Raw genomic sequence first — 18,087 nt, 5'->3', positions numbered from 1 at the left:
AGTGGGTCAGACATCCCTGTGTGGCCTCGGCTGCTGCCCGCATGCTCACTGTGCCCTGATCTCTTTTATGAGCTGCGGGCCCACGGATGCATCTGATCACCTCTCCACTCGCACACCCAGGCTCCCCAGACTGATGTGTGAATTCCACTCACATCCTCTACCCTGGACCTCTGCCCTGCTGGGGCCCTGGACAAAAGGAGGCGGTACAATGTGGGAGGTCCCAGGAGCCTGCTCGTCACCCCACCCTGTTGCTAGGCTACGCCCATTGTGTACTGTTGTCTGGGAAACCCGAGCCCACTTTGGGGGCAGCAGGGGTCCGGGAGGCGGCGTGCACTGAAGACGCTGTGGATGCCTCCTCCTAGACAAGGAGTGGATGACGGCTGCTCAGAGAGCACAGGCCCCGAGGCCCCGGGGCCGGGCAAGGAGGGCCGTGGGAGAACCCGGGAGGCCTGGGGTCCCTGGCCCTGAGCCCGGCAGGAACAGGGCTGCTTACCTGGTGAACAGATGTATTTCCACCAGCCTTTTGCTCTGGACAGAAATAAGCCTACCTCCTCCCTGGGTCAGTTACTTACTTTTAATCTCAGCACGAAGAGTCTGTGGCAATAAATACTCGGATAATGACTGCATTCTCCTGCGAGAGTTTGTCCAGTGAGCCGCCCGGGCGGGGGCGGGGCGGGGGCCCCGGAGGCACGGGGTTCCTCAGGGGCAGGGGGCTGCCAGTGGTCAGCAGACGGCGGATGCTCGGTCACCCGGAATGCTCACACACCGGGGGGAGGAGAGGGAGAGTCACGAGGACCAAGCGGGTTTTGTCCCAGGAACGTAGCGGGAAACACCGTCAGGAAGCCTGCTTGTGCCAGTCACCTCACCTCACCAGCAGGTGGGCGAGCTCACTGTCCCCTCAGGGGAAGCAGGGCTGGACTTAGCTCCACACCCTGGTGGTGGAAGCTCTTAGGTAATTAGACATACGAGCGCCCCCTTAGCTGATGGAGGGCGACGAGGCAAACACAGCAGACCTCAGGCTTCCGAGTGGATCTTCAGGTGGGACCCACCGAGGTCAGTACCCGGGGAGCTGATTTCTCTCACCGCTGGCCCTCCGCACGGCGCCAGTGGCTTGGCCGCGTTAGGGAAGAACAGGCGGAAACGAGGGGGTGAGGACTGGATGGGAGACGCAAGGCATCGTTTCTGCAGACAATGCGACCTCCGACATAAGGCAAGCTTCCGAGAGACTTTACAATTAGAACTAGTAGGTTTTGGTGGGAGGGTAGAGCACGTGCTTGGCGTGCACGGGGTCCTGGGTTCAATCCCCAGTGCCTCCGTTAAAAACAAATACATAAACCTAATTACCGTCCCTCCAAAATAAACAAATACAAATAATTTTTTAAAAGAATAAGGTTTGATACAAGAAGATATGAAAATCCACAGCATTGCTGCCCAATAGCCAGCACTAACTGGAAGGTGCAAGAGAGAAAACTGCTCAGAACAGCAATGAGCTCTGAGTCCCTCTGCGATCAGTAAAGACGGGCAGCACCTCCTGCGGGAGGACGATGTTATGAGGAGACGGGTGAGGATTTAACCACGGGAGAGACGCAGCGTGAGTGGGAAAATGCAGTCTGAAATGTTCAGTTCTCTTGTAAAATAGTCTATAAATTAAACGCCATTATTTAACATCCTAACAGCATCCCTCATAGCACCTGGTGGATTTCTGCTCCGAGTGGGTGACTGAAGGACTTCGGGTAAGTCAAGTAGGTCGAAAGAACGAGCAGAAGGGGGCTTGTTCCACCAAATAGGAAGATTCCGTCTGGAGCTCTGATCGACTGTGCACAAGCAGGTGGGCCGGTGGCATGGACCAGACCTGTGCTCACAGGAAGGTGGGACGCCCCCGAGGTAGCCAGGTGGCGGCTGGCAGGCAGCTGCCACCAAGAGAAAAGTGAGATGATCCAGATCACGACCTAGTACTGCGCAGGGAATAAAGTCCAGGTGGGCCAAGTCCCTCCTACGGGGCACGGAGCTCTAGGGCGCTTAGAAGAAGCCATGATGGAATGGCTTCGTGATGTCAGACAAATGTTTCTTAAGCACAACTTGAAACACAAACCAGTAAAACAGACGTTGGATCAATCTGACTGCCTTGTAATAAGCAGCTTCTGTACCACACTGAGCACCACAAACAAAGTTAAACATAAAAAAGCTGCCGACCCAGAGGGCGTGTTTCCTAGAAACGCAGCAATCAGTGATTATCATCCGGCAAACATACAGGGCTCGCACAGATCCGGAAGACGCACAGAAAAGAACCAACTAAAAATCGGCGACCCCAAGTTTCTACTGTGCAGCGCAGGGAACGGTGTTCAGCGCCTTGCCGTGGCCCGCAGTGAGAAAGCGCGGCGGGAGCGGGAGGGCGGCGGGAGGGCGCGGTGCCAGAGGCCACGCTTGCTGAGTGCTCGCGGGTCCTGGGTTCGATCCCCAGTCCCTCCTCTAAAAGTAAATAAGCGAGTAAGCCTGACTGCCTCCCCACAAAAATTTTAAAAAAAGGAAACGAACATACATACGTTCACGTATGACTGGACTATTACGCCGTGCACCAGAAATCGACACAACATTGTAAGCTGACAGAAAATTAAAAAAAATTTTTAAATAGGCCAAGGACAGGACCAGGAAATTAACAGAAGAGGAAAGTGAGTGGCCAGTGACCGTGCGAAGAGGCACCGCCCCCCCCCCCGGGAACCAGGAACAGCAAACGGAAGGGGCCGTTTTACGATTATCACACGGACAAGGAGTAAGGGCCTTTGTCTCCCAGTGTCCCCTAGGTCTGATGCCACTCCTGTGACGCTGGAAAACACGCACGTCTTTACCAAAACAGCACGCTGTGTTGTAGTGATGACATCAAGACACGGTGGCTGAGGCCGTGGAGGAGGAGAGAGGGGCGTGGCATGGGTGGGGGGTGCTTGGAGCTCCCCTCTTTCAAGTTTCCACTTCTTAAAGTGCTACCTGGAGAAAAAATATGAAAACAAATCTATGTACGTGTATGCATGACGGGGACACCGCGCTGTATGCCAGAAGCTGACACATTGTCACTGACTGTGCTTCAGTAAGAACTAACAAGCAAACGAAACCCGTTTCCTGGAGGAAAAACGGCAGAGAACTCACGCTGGTCAGGTCTGGGCGGGGGGCACAGATTATCCAGGGTAATTTGTGCCGAGAGTTTGAACCATCCCCTAATAAACACTGGGACAAAGCACACAGATCCTGGGGTCGGGGGTGGGGACTAGGACGAAACGGGGGGAAACAGAGACACTAACGTAGTAGAAGGGTAACCGGAGGAAAGCAAGCTGGCAGAGCTCAGGGCGGAACCCGGAGAGAAAAAGAAGCCATTTCAGATTCGCAGGCGAGCAGCTGCTGAACCCAGCCTCAAGGACGCGTACTCGCCAGCAAGTTGTAACTGCGCACCCGCACCCGCTGAGAGCGGGCCCTGGGGGTCAGGGAGCTCCCTCCCCGCCAGGAGCGCCGGGGACAATAAACAAGGAAACAACAGGACTAGGGAGGGGTGTTCCAGAGACTGCTGTGGAGACGGCTGGACGCAGGGTGCTCTGTGAGGTGTCCCACGGAGCCTTTGGGAGGCCGCTGCCCCGTCTGGGACCCGGGCACCAGCAGAGCCCATGTCCCAGGGTGGCGGAGGGGATGCAGGAGCACAGCGCGTGGCTCTGGAGAACAAGAGGGACTGTAGACTGAGGGCGGGGGACACTTGGCAGCCGGGCCACGACTCACGGGCTGTGTGTCTTCCCCGGCCGAGATGTGGGCCCAGAGATCTCGCTGGAGTTAGAGCAGACAGTCCCTGTTTACACTGGATTGCACGGGGCCGTGGAGAACCCGGGTGGACCATGGACTTCCGGCTGAGCAAGGTGGAGGATGGGGTTCCAGGGGCTGAAAGTCCATCTGGGACAGGTGAGCCCTGGTGCCTGGGGACCTCCACGTGGGTGTGTGGGACTCAAGGCACGAGGGCAGGGCGCAGGGGACCCAGAGAAGGCAGGGGGCAAAGAGCTCAGTGAACCTGGGGAGACGGTGGCCACGTGGAAGCAGACAGGGGTATCCATCCGTCACATGGCTGCCCGTCCAGAAGGAACGGGGTGGGGAAGAGAGGAAAATCAGAAATGGAGCAGAAACACACTCAGGCGCGGAGATGTCTGAGCTGCGTCAGGACAGCAGAGGTGCTCCGGGCAGAGCGGAATCCAGGGTCCGGAACGGGCAGAGCCGGACCGAGGTCGGGACAGCCTGAGCCTCCTCCAGGCTGTGCAGGGGTTGGCGGTGTTCGGTTCCTGGCGTTTGTAGGGCCAGGGTCTCTGCGTCCTTGCTGGCTGTCAGATAGGGGCTGTCCTTGGCTTCCAGAAGTTTCCTACATCCCTTGGCCAGTGGCCACCTCACAAAGCCAGCCGCGCCAGTCGAGTGTTCACGCTGCCTGCCCTGCCCCTCCCATCCGGCCTCTCTCTGACCACAGGGCAGGGCTGATGCCCTCCCACTGCGCCCACCGGATGACGCAGACGGTGTCCACCTCAAGTCCTCACGCAGCCGCACCTGCGAAGTCCGCCTGGGCACAGGCTCCGGGCATCGCTGGGCGCCCTTACTCAACCCGCTGTCAGCAGAGAAAAAGAACGCAAGCACGGCAAAGCGGGGACCGGAGGTGCGTCTCAGAGGAGGCTGAGGGAGTCCGCCGCGTGCTTCCCGTGACTTCTCCGTGGGCCCGAGCGCTTAGCGGGATGGAGAGGCAATTCCCCAAGACCCCGAATGCAGGTCCCCGTGCTCTGCGGTAGAGAGCTGCTGCTTACCGACTCCGTACGCAGTGGTGCGTGTCTGCAGATCTCAGGCCCCCAGCTTATCCCTCCCCACCCTTCCCCGGCAACCGCAAGTTTGTTTCCTCCGCGAGTCTGTTTCTGTTTTGTAAACAAGTTCATTTGTGTCTTTTTTAAAGATCCCACACGTGAGTGATAACGGAAACTGACACAGCGTTGTAAACGGACTGCACTTCAATTAAAACACAAAACGGCGTTTCTCGGTAAAGGCCCCGGGCCGACGCCGCTCCGGCCGCTGCCGCCACCTCCAGGCTGTGGCGGGCGGGCGGGGTCTCACCCAGCCTGGTGTCGCTCAGGCACAGAGGCTCCAGGCAACTCTCTCAAGTTTTCAGACAGGTGTCCAAGAGGATGACGCGCTGAGCGCGTGAGGCCCAGGACCCAGGCCCGGGCAGGCAGCCCTCCCGCCGGGCCTGACGCCGCTTCCACGTGGAAAGGGCAGAACGGCAGTGGGGTTTTGTCGCAGACCGCGTGGCCAGGATGTGCGTGGCAGAACACCCACATGACAGAGCTGAGGGCAAGTTGGGGCGCAGTGAGAGCGAAGGAAGCACAAATGTGTTTGCTCCTCCATGTTTCACCACAGGAAGCCAACCGAAAGTCGGACTTTACAAATTGGGAAGCGGAGGTTTGGTGGTCGTTGAGGTTGGGCTCTGGGTGTCTCCCTGTCCTGCTGAGCTGGGGTTCATGGTCCGACTTCACTCCCTTTGACGCTCTGTCCTGATCACCTGCCCACGGGCTTTCCGAGTTCAGGTGGCCTTGCCGCCCACCAGGTGCCCCAGCTGCCCCCGCAGCCCCCCCCCCCCCCCCGCTCCAGGCACAGCCCTGGGCCCGGCCCCCCGGACGCGCTGCCCCTCTGCCCGACCTCCGTGGTCTGTCTCTGCTCCTCTTCCTGCTCACCAGCCTGGCTGCCTTTTGCTGTGGGCGGGTGTCCACTCATCCACCCAGACTGGTTTTTATATCAGGCCCCACAAGGCCCAAAGCTTTCTTGGCATCCTCCGGGCAGACCAGTGTGACCCTGTCTCAGGACAGCGATACCTCTTTGTCATGTGTGTCCCTTCTGAACGGTGAGCTCCATGGGCCCCGGGAGCCCTGCGGGTGGGAAGGGAGCATGTTGATGGCCTGATGGGGTGGCTGAGGGTCTGTCTGTAAATGCCCAGCAGGAAGACACCGGCTTCCAGTGGACCGCTCTTCAAATGCAAAGTGTACACCCTGCTCCGAGTCCTAGACAGGTGCCGATTATAGAAGGACCCCAGGGGCTCGCCACGGACTTGCTGCGACCTCCAAAGTCTAGGGCGTGGCTTTTCCAGAGATGTCCTCTGTGAACGGCTCAGTGCACGTTAAAGAAAGTCCATCAGTGCACGTCTTCTTTAATTTTCAGTTCCTATTAGCAGTGCTGACCCGAGGATTCCTAGGGCAAGGGGCAGGCCGGGTTTACGTCTCCTCCATCGGTGTCCTCTCCTCCGGCCAGGGTGGGCACGGCCCTGCCTGCCTGTCTCTACCTGCTTCCTGGTTTTTAGATCACAGTGCAGCTCAGTTCAGCTCAGTTCGTCCGTTACTTCTGCTCCTTTCCGGTCCGTTTTCAGTTCAGTCTAAGCCAACGCCAGTTTAACCCGGTTCAGTTCCAAGTTCCGTTTTCAGTTCAGTCTAAGCCAACGCCAGTTTAACCCAGTTCAGTTCCAAGTTCAGTTTCTATTTCATCTGGAGAGTGGCGGCTGTGCTCCTGTCCTGAGCTGGGCTCCATGGGGAAGATGAGCTCTGGGACCCTGCAAGGCGAGGTGGGTAGTGGGGCTCACCCAGAGGTGCCCCAGGAGCAGCAGGGCGGACATGGAGGCCACATGCCCTGTGCCCACGAGCAAGACACTGACCGAGCATGATGCACGGTGAGCCAATGTTCGTGCCAAGTCCTGGCGGCTCCCCAAGCATGTCTGTGCAGCACCGTGAGCTCGGGCAGGTGTCCTGGGGGTCAAAAGTGTGTCTGCAGTGGAAGGAAACATGATCGAACACATTGAAACACTTTCTTTACTGCCGTCTTCCCAAGGTTTCTGATGCGCTGTGTGTGCTGTGAGCTTCTAAGGAGAGACTGCTCTAAAAAGTTTCTAGAAATAACCCACTAGTTCCAGGCGAACACAGCTGCCGAGGGCAGGTCCTGGGCTGGGGTCAGGACGGCTGGGTTCTCAGCCCGAGCTGGCTGATGGTGAACATGTGAGGGGGCCCTGCTTCAGGCTCCCAGGGTGGAGGGGAGTGTGTCGTGGTGGCCCAGCTCCGGGGTCCCCAGCTGCTATGAGCCCGCTGTGAGCATCTGGTTTCAGGCGTGCCTGCTGGTGCTCCCAGCTCTCAGGACAAACCCAGACGGAGACCCTGAGCCCAGCCTCTCCAACGGTGCGCAAGGGACCACAACTTGTCCAGATGTAGACAGACGTAGATCCCGTCTGCAAAGGGCAGGGTTGGCCGGAGCTCTGTGCCGGGTGTCCCCAGTGCTGGGTGCCCGCCCGGAGGTGGAGTCCTGCCTAAGCGGCCCCTCTCCCAGGACGCTGTGTCCTGTCCCTCCCAGGGTGGCCCCGGGAAGCAAGATAAGTCAAGGAAAAAACCCTCCTCTGCCTTCGAGATGACTGATTTCCATATGCCCAGTGAAACGACCCCAAAGTTGAGTCTCAAGACTCCTTGGAGCAGGAGCGGTTTGCCTGGGAAATTTGAGACGCAAATTCAATTCATCATTATTTATGAACCCACAGGGAGGGGTTTATTACTCTGATTACTCACTAATCATTCCCCATAAATGCAGGAACCGACAAAATCCCACAGAATCAATAAAGTGGTAAGTTCCCCGTCTAAATCACGGCTCCCAGCATTCTTGAGTAAACCTTCCAGTAATTTACAAAGGCTGTTGAATCTTATAGTAAGTGTTTTTCAAACCAAGCTGGATTCTAAACAATAATGACTTTTTAATGTGGCTCTGTGATTACATTGTCATAGTGAAATACGGGGGTCTTTGACTGCATCCGAAATGAGCCTGGTGTGAATTACTCGCAGACACAGACCAGCGCGGCCACAGGTAAAGCAATCTTCATAAATTACCCTCCAATCCGGGTGGCCTGGCAGGCGAGGCCTGATGCCAATGTTGGCAACTTAAATTTCAACGGGCAGTTTGTAAACAAGCCCTTCCTTTTGTTCCGGAGTGGTGGCCACGGCCCCGCGGCATGGGCTGTGACCTCGTGTGATTCCGCATGGGGCCACCAGCCCACCTGGCCGCTTATGCGGAAGTGAATGAAAGGTAACGAGCTTTCAACGGCTCCCTGTCCTGCCGGGAAGGGCCCAGGGGCCCCGCTGCCCCACAGCTGGGGGCCTGCCCACCCTGTGTCTCCATGGGCCTGAGCCTGTGCTTGGCACCTAGTGGGGCCCAGAGATGGACAAGACATGACGAGGGACCTTGCCTCCAAGACCTTCAGGCCAGCCGGCTGGGGACGCGCTGGAGGTTCCCCACTGGGCCCTCTGACCAAGGGCCCATCCTACTGGTCTCCCCTGCTCCAGCCTGGGGGTTGGGGTGCTCCTCCAGGCTGGACCCTGGCTCGTCCATGCGTGCAGGGCCACGCCTGGTTGTGTCGGGAGACTGGGTGTCAGGGAGAGTTTGCGGAAGGCATGTACGCACGCCTGGGGTTCCCGGGGCACAAGGCACCGTGGGGCGGGAGGTGACTATTCCAGAAGCTTCTGCAGCATTCGGTCTCTGAGAGGGTGGAAGGGCGCCTTCTCCCTACTGTCCTGCCTGTTAGGGCTGGGGGTGCCTCACCCCGTCACACCGCCAGGGGCTGAGACCTTTCCCCAGTCCCTGGACGCTGCCCCACAGCAGGGGAGACAGGAAGGGAGAGGAGAGGTACCACCGAGGTGAGATAGCTGCACTGCCCCCGGGTTATCTGTACGACTGCACGAAGCCTGCATCTCACAGCTGGTTGCGCAGCTGGTGGAAGGTCCCTGGGCCCCATGGCTCCCATCTCCCAGGGACCCCGGGTGGCTCCCAAGTCCCTTGCTCCTTCAGGGGCTGTCTCTCAGAGTGGGGACCCTCTGGTCTTGGTGACACTGCTCCTCAGGAAAGCGGGAAGTGAGGGTGCAGTGGTGCCTCACCTTTGCCAGGTGTTGCTATGGAAACGCTGAGGGTCAGGCTGGAGGCACTGGAGACCCGACGGGACCCGAGGGACAGGGACAGGCTGTGTGCGCCTGTCCTCCTGTCCTCCAGCAGTCAAAGGAGCTATGAGGGGTCGGTGACCAAGTCCAGCCTCCCAGGATGAGGGCCTGGGGTCCCTGGGACAGCTGCCCCTCCATGAGCCCAAGGAGAGCCCCACAGCCCATCAGCAAGACTTATGGTGATGGCATGGGGTTGCTGACAGCAGCCCCAGCCCCTGGGAAGGCATTATCGTCACCCTGCTTTGTGGACGGACACAGAGGTCAGGGAGAAAGGGACCCCACCTAGGGCCCCAGCACTGTGCGTGGCAGTGGGGGTGGGTCTCCCGCATCTTAGCCAAGTTCCTCCTGTGCCCCCTGTATAGCTGGGGGTGGGGCAGGGAAGCTTGACTGGGGAGGGGGCCAGGAGCAACTGTCAGCCCTGCTCACACACGCCCCCGACCCAACAACACCTGGCACGCCCATCCCCACTTGGCAGATTTGGAGACTGAGGCCCAGGCTTGCCATTACCCAGTCGGCCCGAGTTCCCTCACCCGGGAGCTGGGATCCAACTCCTCCCCTCCCGGCTCCGAGGGCTGCGAGGTCAGCAGCCCCGCCCACGGCCAGCCCTGACCCCGGGCCTCTCTGCCTGCTCTTGTGGGCATGGGGTGAGTGGGCACACCCCGACTTCCCAGGACGGCTGAGAAAATCTAAGGACGGCATGAGTCGCTGACAGCTCAGCCCCAGGAAGGGGTGGTCAGGAAGTTCCTTCCTGGTATTTAACGGAAGAACTTGTGGCGACCGGACCGTTTTCGGGAGGAAAAGGCCCTCTCTTCAACATCTCTTCTTTTATCAAATAAAAATGAGGAAGGAGCTGGGGGCCAGCGGCCTCCTGCGACGACACCAGAGGCAGCCGACTGAATGCCCCTCACGTGGACCTCGGTGACGGCGACAAGGAGCCCCACGGGACAAGCAGCCACTCCCAGGGAGGGGAGAAGCGCCAGGCGTGTCGCGTCAAAAATTAACGTGCGGACTTGCAGCCTGTGCAGCAGCGCAGAGCCTGGCTGAACAGACGGCGCGTACTGAGGTCGACTGGGGAGCGTTCCGTTAGGAAACAGATGCGATCCTGCCCGTCTCCCAGATAAACAGTTTTCTCTCCACACCTAGGCAGGAGGCCTTAGCTTAGCGGGTAACGATCTAAATTATGTATTAAACTCCATTACTTTTTATTACTGCTTTTCCAATTAAGGTGCCCTGATTGACTCGCTTGCGTGGAGGCTTGCCGCCGCCCTCCCTGGTCCCCGGGCCCGGTTCTGGTCGCGCACACGCTGCTCACCCGGCTTAATTAAGTGTGTCTCTCCCTCGTTCCACCCAGCGACGAGGTGCTGCTTCTAATGATGAGTAAACAGCGCGCCGGCGTGATTACCAGCTAAATTACCCGCCTGCGGGCGTCACTGGCGGCAGACACCTCTAATGCAAAAATACCTCCCTGCCCTCCAGCTCAGCGTTCCCCTAATCAGACACGCTCCCACGGCGGGCTCTGGGGGACGCAGCGGGTCCCGCCCTGCCGCTGCTGTGACGAGCACCTCCACCTGCTCAGGGCGACCACCCCCGTCCCCACCGCGTGCTGGCCGGCAGGGCCATCCCTCAGCAGACACCCCGCCGTCACAGCGACGCCCCGTTCAGATAAGAGCGCGCCTTCCAAGCATCCAGGCTCCTCCGTGCTCAGGAGGCTGGATGTCAGCGATCCAGGCACCGGCAGATCAGTGTGTGGAGAGGACCAGCTTCCTGGCCCTGCACGGCCGTCCCTCCCTGCATCCTCACGGGACGGGAGGGGAGCATGAGCTCCGTGGTGCCACTGGATCAGGGCAATGATCCCAGTCATGGGGGCTCCACCCTCATGACCTAATCACCCAAGGCCCCGCCTCCAATATCACCACCTTGGGGGTTAGGCTTCAAAATATGAATTCTGGGGGGACACAAACCTTCAGGCCATTGTAGCTGGGAGGCCTCACGTGTCAGGGAGTGGGAGAGAGGGCGGGCCCCCCGGAAATGCCCAGGAAAATGGTCAGCCAAGCAAGGGTGGGAGCACCGCCGCACGGCGGGCCAGGTGAGCCCTGGCCTGACAGCCCACCCAAGGGTGGGGGCAGCGGGGAGCTGCAGGCGGGGCTGGGAGGGGGTCCTGCGGGAAGCTGAGGCACAGGCTTAAATGTCCCCTGAATTCTGCGGGGGTGCAGTGCCCAATCCTGAGTGGCTCAAAGTCAGGGCCCTGGGTCAGGCTGGCACCCAGGGCAGTGCGAGCTGGCGGTGGCTACCAGATTTGGGTGGTTATCAGAGAAAGAAGCCCCTTTCTGTCTCTGCTCACCTGAGAGGCTCCAGAGAGGCAGAGACTGGGCCAGAGTTAGCTGAGGCCTGGTCCCCGCACATCCTCCCATCACCCTGAGGGGACCACAGAGACATCCAGGAGGACCAGGACCATGAAATCCCAACCTGGCAGGTGGGAGGGTGTGTGAGTGTGCCCGCGTGTGCATGTGTGTGCGTGTGTGTGCGTGCGGTGGGGGTGCTCCCCGACGAGGTTCTCAGGCCCTCCTGACACCTGTGGGTGCCCAGGCCCCAGTTCGGGGTGCCTGCTCCAGCTGGCACAGGGGGAGGAAAGGATCATGGCATTTTGCACCAGCTGGATGGCATCTGGTCTTATCTCTTCTCTCTCTGCTGAGCAGCCTCAGCCAGGTGACCCAACGTCCCAAGCCGCCCCACCTTCCTTCTCATCCACCTGAGCCGCACTCCCCGGCACGGCCCGAGGTCCCACCACGAGGCTCCCCAGGCAGCTCTTCTGGTCACACCTGCAGCCTGGAGGCCACGCATGCTCCCAGCTGGATGGAAGGTGGTAGCTGGGACACTGAGCTGGGCAGACTCCCAGGTTCTGGCCCCTGAGCCCTCCTGAGTGCTGTCCCCATGCTGGACCCCTAGAGGCCACAGGAAAGGAAGAGCCTGGCTTTGGCCTCCAGAGATGAAGGAGCTGTGGTCTGGGAGTGCAGGCCAGGCAGGAGAGGGCCTGAGATCGGAAGAGTCAAGGAATGCTGCCTGGAGGAGGCGGCCTTTAAATCTTGACTCAATGGCACCTGAGAGGGACAATCAGCACCTCCCCCTGGGGCCTGCATCCCGCGTTCTGGGACACTCTAAATGCCAGGGACAGACGGGCGAGCACCGTCCCCAAGGCAGGGCACGCAGACCCACCGGCCCCCACCAGGTCTCGCACAGGCCCTGGAGTTCACTTTTTGTTTGTTTGATGAATTTCTCCGACGTTCAAGAAAGAAATTAATTTTACTTGTTCCTCCAAGCGGTCATTAGAAAAGCTTTTAATGAACACAGTAAAACCCAACTAATTATCACAATGGCATTTCACTCTAAATAAAGTTGACAGGAACCACGAATATGACACATATAATTCTCTTGAGTTTATTAAAGTACATTTATCACCTTTTATCCTAGAGGAAACTGATCATATTAGTCTGCGATAATTTCACTAATATTTCCTCTCTGCATCTAATATTTAAGGGGAGTTTACTGATATTAAAGTCATAACGCATTATATGGAGATGACCTTGCGTTCTAATTACTCTTCCCGGTGAGGGATGGGGGCTGGGCGACGCTGTGCATCTCCAAGATGGAACCACCGCGTACTTAACGACAGGCCTCTGATTAGGTAAGGTCCCCGTCCCCTTTCCGTGGAGTTGGTCCCGACTGATGCCACATGGGTGGTCACTCTTCCTCGTGGAACGTGAGCTGGGGCCTTGGGGCTGGACAAAGAGCGTGTTTATTCTTAACCTGAAAGCTACGTTCCTTCCAAAAAGGCCACATGTGAATTTTCCCATCTTGCTCTGGGATTCTTATTCCAGTCGTGAAACGTCACTGGGCTGAGAAGGTGGGGGCTTGTGGGACCTCAGGTCCCTTCCTCAACCGCCCTCGGCAGCTCCCCTCACACTCAGGTCCACAGGGAGGCCCGCCCAGCTGCCCCCACCCTCCCCTCCCTCAGGGCCTCCTGCAGTCCTGTCTGGCAGGGTGGGCAGCTGGTGCCCATGTGCCAGGCAGCCCAGACCCCATTGGCTGAAAACAACCACAGCTGGGTTCCAACCCCACACGTGGGTGGGCGGGGGTCTGTCCACCCGGGCTCTCTGGGGGCCAGGCTGCTGGGTCCCTCATCTTGTGAAGCTGCCCTCTCAGCACGGGGCTCTGGGGGCCCACGCCCAGGAAGAGAGGGTGGCCCCTGCACCTCCACCCTGGGGGCTTCTCCCTGGAGGGACTCACCTGTCACTGTCTAGATGGGGTCCCAGGCCCTGATCTCAGTGCCGCAGCCCAGGAGGCGCCCAGGCGAGCCCCACGCCTTGCCTGCCAGGTGTGGACCGACGTCTCTCTGGGGGGCACGAACATTTTCAGCCAGGATGGGGGACCTCCAGGTTCACGTCAACCTGAGCCCGTGGGCCCCACGCCCTGCTGGTGAGCCACCCCAGCTGTTTAATGGGCTGATGCCCAGTGTCCTCCGTTCCTGTCCTGGCTGCTCGCCTCCCCCTGCCGTCTGGATGGAGGGGCTGGTGTCACGCGTCCAAGCCCCACTCGACTTCCTGCCTCCGAGGCCTGTGGGACAGAGGACAGGCCCTGCTCCTACGCCCTGGCCTCCCCGCCCGCTGCGCCAGGGCTCAGATGTGCTCTCCTGACGCCCATCCTTAAGAAGACAAAGGGAGGCGCAGAACCCAGCCCAGTCTGCTGTGCCCAGCCCGCCCCTTCCCGCCAACATGACCCCTTCCAGCCCCCAGCCCCTCCCCAAAGCCCCCCTTCTCCCGCCCTCCACAGATAGGACTTCAAGGTTCCAGCTGAGTCTCAGGGCTCCTCCCTGTGGTCCCGTCCCTCCTCCTGGTCCAGGTCTCCCCGATCTTCTCCATCCACCCCCGGGTTTTCACCCTGCGCTCCCCGCGACGCCCCGGTTCACCTGGCGGCTGTCTCCCTCCGCTCAAGCCCTGGGGTCATCCGGGGCCCTCACCTCTCCTCTTCCCGGGACGCCTCCCCACCCCGGAGTCCAGTCTGTCTGCCTCCTGACACCTCAGCCCCACCCTCCTCCCCGTGCGTCCTGCCTTCTGTGCTGCAGACCTGCGCCACAGCGGCCTCGCCTAATGCTTTGTTCTGGTCACGGTCATTTGTTTGAATTACATGAGTCACACAGGAGCGGATGTCTGGGAACCCTTCGTGCGCGTGGCCAGATCTGGAGTACAAAGCTGGCTCCCTTCCCTCGGCCCCTCTCCTGCCCGGGGCCTCAGTGGGGAGGTGCCCAGACCACGCCTCCCCGTGGACGCGCACGGGGGCACACCCAGGACGGGGTGGCCTCCTGCATGTCCACGGGTCGTCTGCGCCTCCCTTTTCATAAGTAGCACAGTGTCTTGGGAGCTTTCAAGTTGGCACACACAGCTCCACCTTATTTTTTTTGTTTATTTTCTGATGGCTGCAGCATTCGCGGTCCTGTGCACCACATGTCCGGGTCACAGCCTCTCCTCTGCTGACAAAGAACTAAGCTGCTTCTCTTTCCTTCTCTTCCTTTTTTTTCCCCTTTGGTGGGGGAGGTAATTAGGTTTATTTAGTTGTTTATTATTATTATTTATTTGATGGAGGTGCTGGGGATTGAACCCAGGACCTCGTGCATGCTAAGCATGCGCTCCACCCCCCTCTCCCCTTTCCTTCCCTTTCTAATTGTTTTGTTCTGTCACCACGCACATCTGTGCCCAAGGCTCGTCACCGTCCTATGTGCACCACCCTTGGAGCAGCGCTCTCGGCGGGCAGGCTGTGTCGAGGGGCACACGTGGAAGTTCCGGGCAGATATTCCCAAACTGTCTCCTGAAAAGGCTGCAGAAGTATCCCGCACCAGCGGCACGGGAGGGGCCGGCTTAGCCTACCCCTTTGCACCATGAGGAAGTATCGATCTGCCCTTCGTCCAGTGTTGCAGGTGAAAAAGTTTCTCATCGTTGCTTGAGCTGGCTTGTCCCTGGTGACAGGTAAAACCAAACATTGTTTATCTTGTGTGTTCGTGTCTTTGTATCTCTTTTTAATCTGCAGGCATTACCTGTGTTTACGGCTTAGAAACCTACCTTTGCCCCCCGGGCAACCTGTTCCAGGCGCGCCGGCGGCCCCCTGCCCTCCCCAGAGCGCAGCAGCCGTTAGCTCCTCGTGTCTGTAGGCGCGGGTCTGTTCCCGGATTGACGTGTGCCTGATCTGTGAGTCCCGTTCTCCTTGCTCCTTCTGGTTTTCGGAAATTGTGCTTGCTACGCCCACGTGCCTTCTCGTCCAGGTGGATTTCCGTCAGCGTGTCGCGTTCCGTGGGAGGTGCGACTGCAGCGTGACCGGGATTCGTGAGCAGATCGCTCCGGGCACCACCGGCGTTTTGACAGCCTCTGTTTTCTCATTTCGGGACAGGATCTCTCTCCCCATTTACCCAGACTTTCTTTTGTGGCTGCTGACAAAGTTTACCTTTTCCTCCCATAGGTTTGTCTGTGTTTCTGTGAGTTCTTTTTCCCCAAGAATTTTACACTTTTTCTGGTGATTGCAAATGGGGACGGATTTTTTTTTTATTGAGGTCTAGTCAGTTTACAATGTGGTGCACAGCATACATACATTCCTTTCCATATTCTTTTTCAGTATATATTTCTGCAAGGTACTGAATGTAGCGCCCTGTGCTGTACAGTAGGACTTGTTGTTTACCTGTTTTATATATAGTAGTCAGTATCTGCAAACCTCAACCTCCCAATTTATCCCTTCCCACCCCCCGTCCCCGCTGGGAACCATAAGACTGTTTCTGTTTTGTAAATAAATTCATTTGTGTCTTTTCGGATGGCTTCTTCTAAAGTTACTCCTGGTGTATATAGAAAAGCTATGGACTTTTAGATGTGGGTCTTGCCTCTGGCTGTCTTATGAAACTGTCTTACTAGTTTTTCATTGTTTTTTCCCCATGGATTTGCTATACTCTACTATACTGTTGGCAAGCGACAATGTTTGCCTCTGTCTTTCTCGTCCTCATCGCTCTCAGAAATCGTGCTGCCTCGGTGGGGCCTGGAAGTGGAACAGAAGTGTGAGGCTGACAGCCTCATCGCGTCCCAGACTTCCCTGGGAGCCTCTGATGCCTCACTGAGCACGCGATCCCCTCCACTCCCACCGCGCGAAGAGTTCTCGCCTGAGCGGGGGCGGATCTTAACCAGGGCTTCTTCGATTGCAGTAAGTTGAGCCCATGTTTATTCCGCTTTCGTGAATTATAACGGGTCACATGAGTAGATTTCCAATGTCGAGTGTCCCAGGAGCAGTGAAAGCACCTTCCTGCAGGTCCCAGCTCCTCCGTCAGACCTGGCTCCTGCGGCCCCGAGCGCATTCCCCTCCTGGAGAGCCTCGGCTCCTGCCGACAGACAGACGGACTGACAGACAGACTGAGACAGACAGCTCTCCCGGAGGCGTGAGGTGGAGCAGGACAGGGCTGCTTGGCGAGGGTTGGTGTGTCACTCCCATCTCTGTTCGCGTTTTCCATCACATGCACACACCCGCAAACAAGAGCTGAGGCATTTTAAAGTTTACGTAAATGGTAAAACAGTGTGAAAACTCTTGCAACTTTTTTTTTTCACTCCACATCAGGTTTTTGAAGTGTATCCACGGCAGCTGACGTACACCCAGCAAGGGAAGGCTGGCGTCTTTCTCGCCGCGGCAGAACATCCCGTGGCGGGGACGAAGCCCCGTGGGTCTCCCCCCTCCAGGGAAATCCCCGATCGCCCCCTCCCGCCCTGACGAGCGGCCGCCCCTGCCGGGCCTCGCGGGCGCCCGAGCCTCTGGCCTGCGGAGGTCTCCACTCACAGGGGAGTGTGGGGCTGGCAGGGGGAGCAGCCCAGCCTTCCAGGGGCTCGAACGTGCGCAGGGCTGTAAGAGCCTGGCGTGTAGTCAGTGCTGGGCGTCAACCATCATCGTCATCATTAAGTACCGACAAACCGCCGTCCGGAGCGTCTGCACCAGTTCAGGCTCCCGCCAGCGACGGCTGCGGCTTCCTTTCCCAGATTCATGGCAGCACTCAGCGGTGTCAGGCTTGTTAATTTTTTACACTCTGAAGGCTGAGGAATGGCATCTCGTTGTTTTAATTTGTGTTCCTTGGTGTCAGCGGTGGAGTTGAGCATCCGTTCGCGTGCTCAGCGCACATTGTTTTCTCCGCATTTATGGTTTCCTGCCACGGGCTCCGTTTTCTGCGGGTCGCTTGCTTCTTATTGATTTTCAGGAATTACTTATGTGTCTGGGTAGTGATGCTTTATTGGTGATGTGGGTTGCAAATATATCCTCTCAGACCAGACTTGTATTTCTTGCTTTATTGATGGTCTCTTTCGCTGAACAGAATTTTAAACTTTGATGCATCTGATGCCCCAAACTTGCCCTCGTGTGTTGCACTCTTGACACGAAACCGCCTGTTGTCCTTGGCGGTTCTGCGCGTTCACCTGCAGTGTTTCACCCGCCCGGTGTGCAGCGCCTGTTTTCTGCCGTGCTGGTACCCGGGGAGGGAGCCTCTCCAGCAGGAGGGGTAATCAGGACAATTTATCTATTTATTTATTATTATTTTTCATTTAACAGAGGTGCTGGGGATCGAACCCAGGACCTCGTGCCTGCTAAGCACGTGCTCTACCCCTGAGCTGCACCCTCCCCCATCTTGTATATTAATTTTGTGAATCAACTTGAAACACTCAGCCTGGATAGAGACAGGAAACACATTTATTTGATCTTTAGAACGATGTGCAGGGACTCTTCATCACTTTTGAGTCCTCCCGTTCATGACGACCTTGGACCCCTGATTTATTTAGGTCCGTCGTGTCTTCAGCCAAGGTCAACCAACGAAGCTCCTGTTAGAGAGGTGCTGTGCGTTACTCAGCACACGTATCCCCAGAGACCTGCTGTTTTTGACTCTTCTATTTTATTATTTTATTGCAGTACAGTTACAATGTGTCCATTTCTGGTGCACAGCACAAAGTCCCAGTCATGCACGTATATACACATACGTATATTCATTTTCATATTCTTTTTCATTAAAGGTTATTAC

At 57.8% G+C, this 18,087-nt stretch overlaps 2 long non-coding RNA genes across 3 annotated transcripts; one reads left to right on the top strand and one right to left on the bottom strand.

The window, feature by feature from the left end:
- Positions 1-12,380: 12,380 nt before the first annotated feature.
- On the bottom strand, positions 12,381-14,084 carry LOC116664423. Of its 2 annotated transcripts, none has more exons than XR_004320972.1 (3): positions 13,975-14,084; positions 13,296-13,401; positions 12,381-12,787 (listed from the first exon to the last, which is right to left on the bottom strand). It is a non-coding gene; the product is annotated as an uncharacterized LOC116664423 (long non-coding RNA). The 2 variants fall into 2 exon arrangements; XR_004320973.1 differs by having other exon boundaries at positions 13,296-13,622; positions 13,975-14,050.
- Positions 14,085-14,614: 530 nt separating this feature from the next.
- Positions 14,615-17,681, top strand: LOC116664425. Its single transcript, XR_004320975.1, has 4 exons — positions 14,615-14,979; positions 15,090-15,247; positions 16,057-16,241; positions 16,650-17,681. It is a non-coding gene; the product is annotated as an uncharacterized LOC116664425 (long non-coding RNA).
- The last annotated feature ends 406 nt before the right edge of the window (positions 17,682-18,087 follow it).

Source organism: Camelus ferus, chromosome 6, assembly GCF_009834535.1.
Source record: "Camelus ferus isolate YT-003-E chromosome 6, BCGSAC_Cfer_1.0, whole genome shotgun sequence".
Lineage (NCBI taxonomy): Eukaryota > Metazoa > Chordata > Mammalia > Artiodactyla > Camelidae > Camelus > Camelus ferus.
The sequence above is the reverse complement of the archived record's forward strand: the minus strand, read 5'-3'. Positions and strand labels throughout refer to the sequence as shown.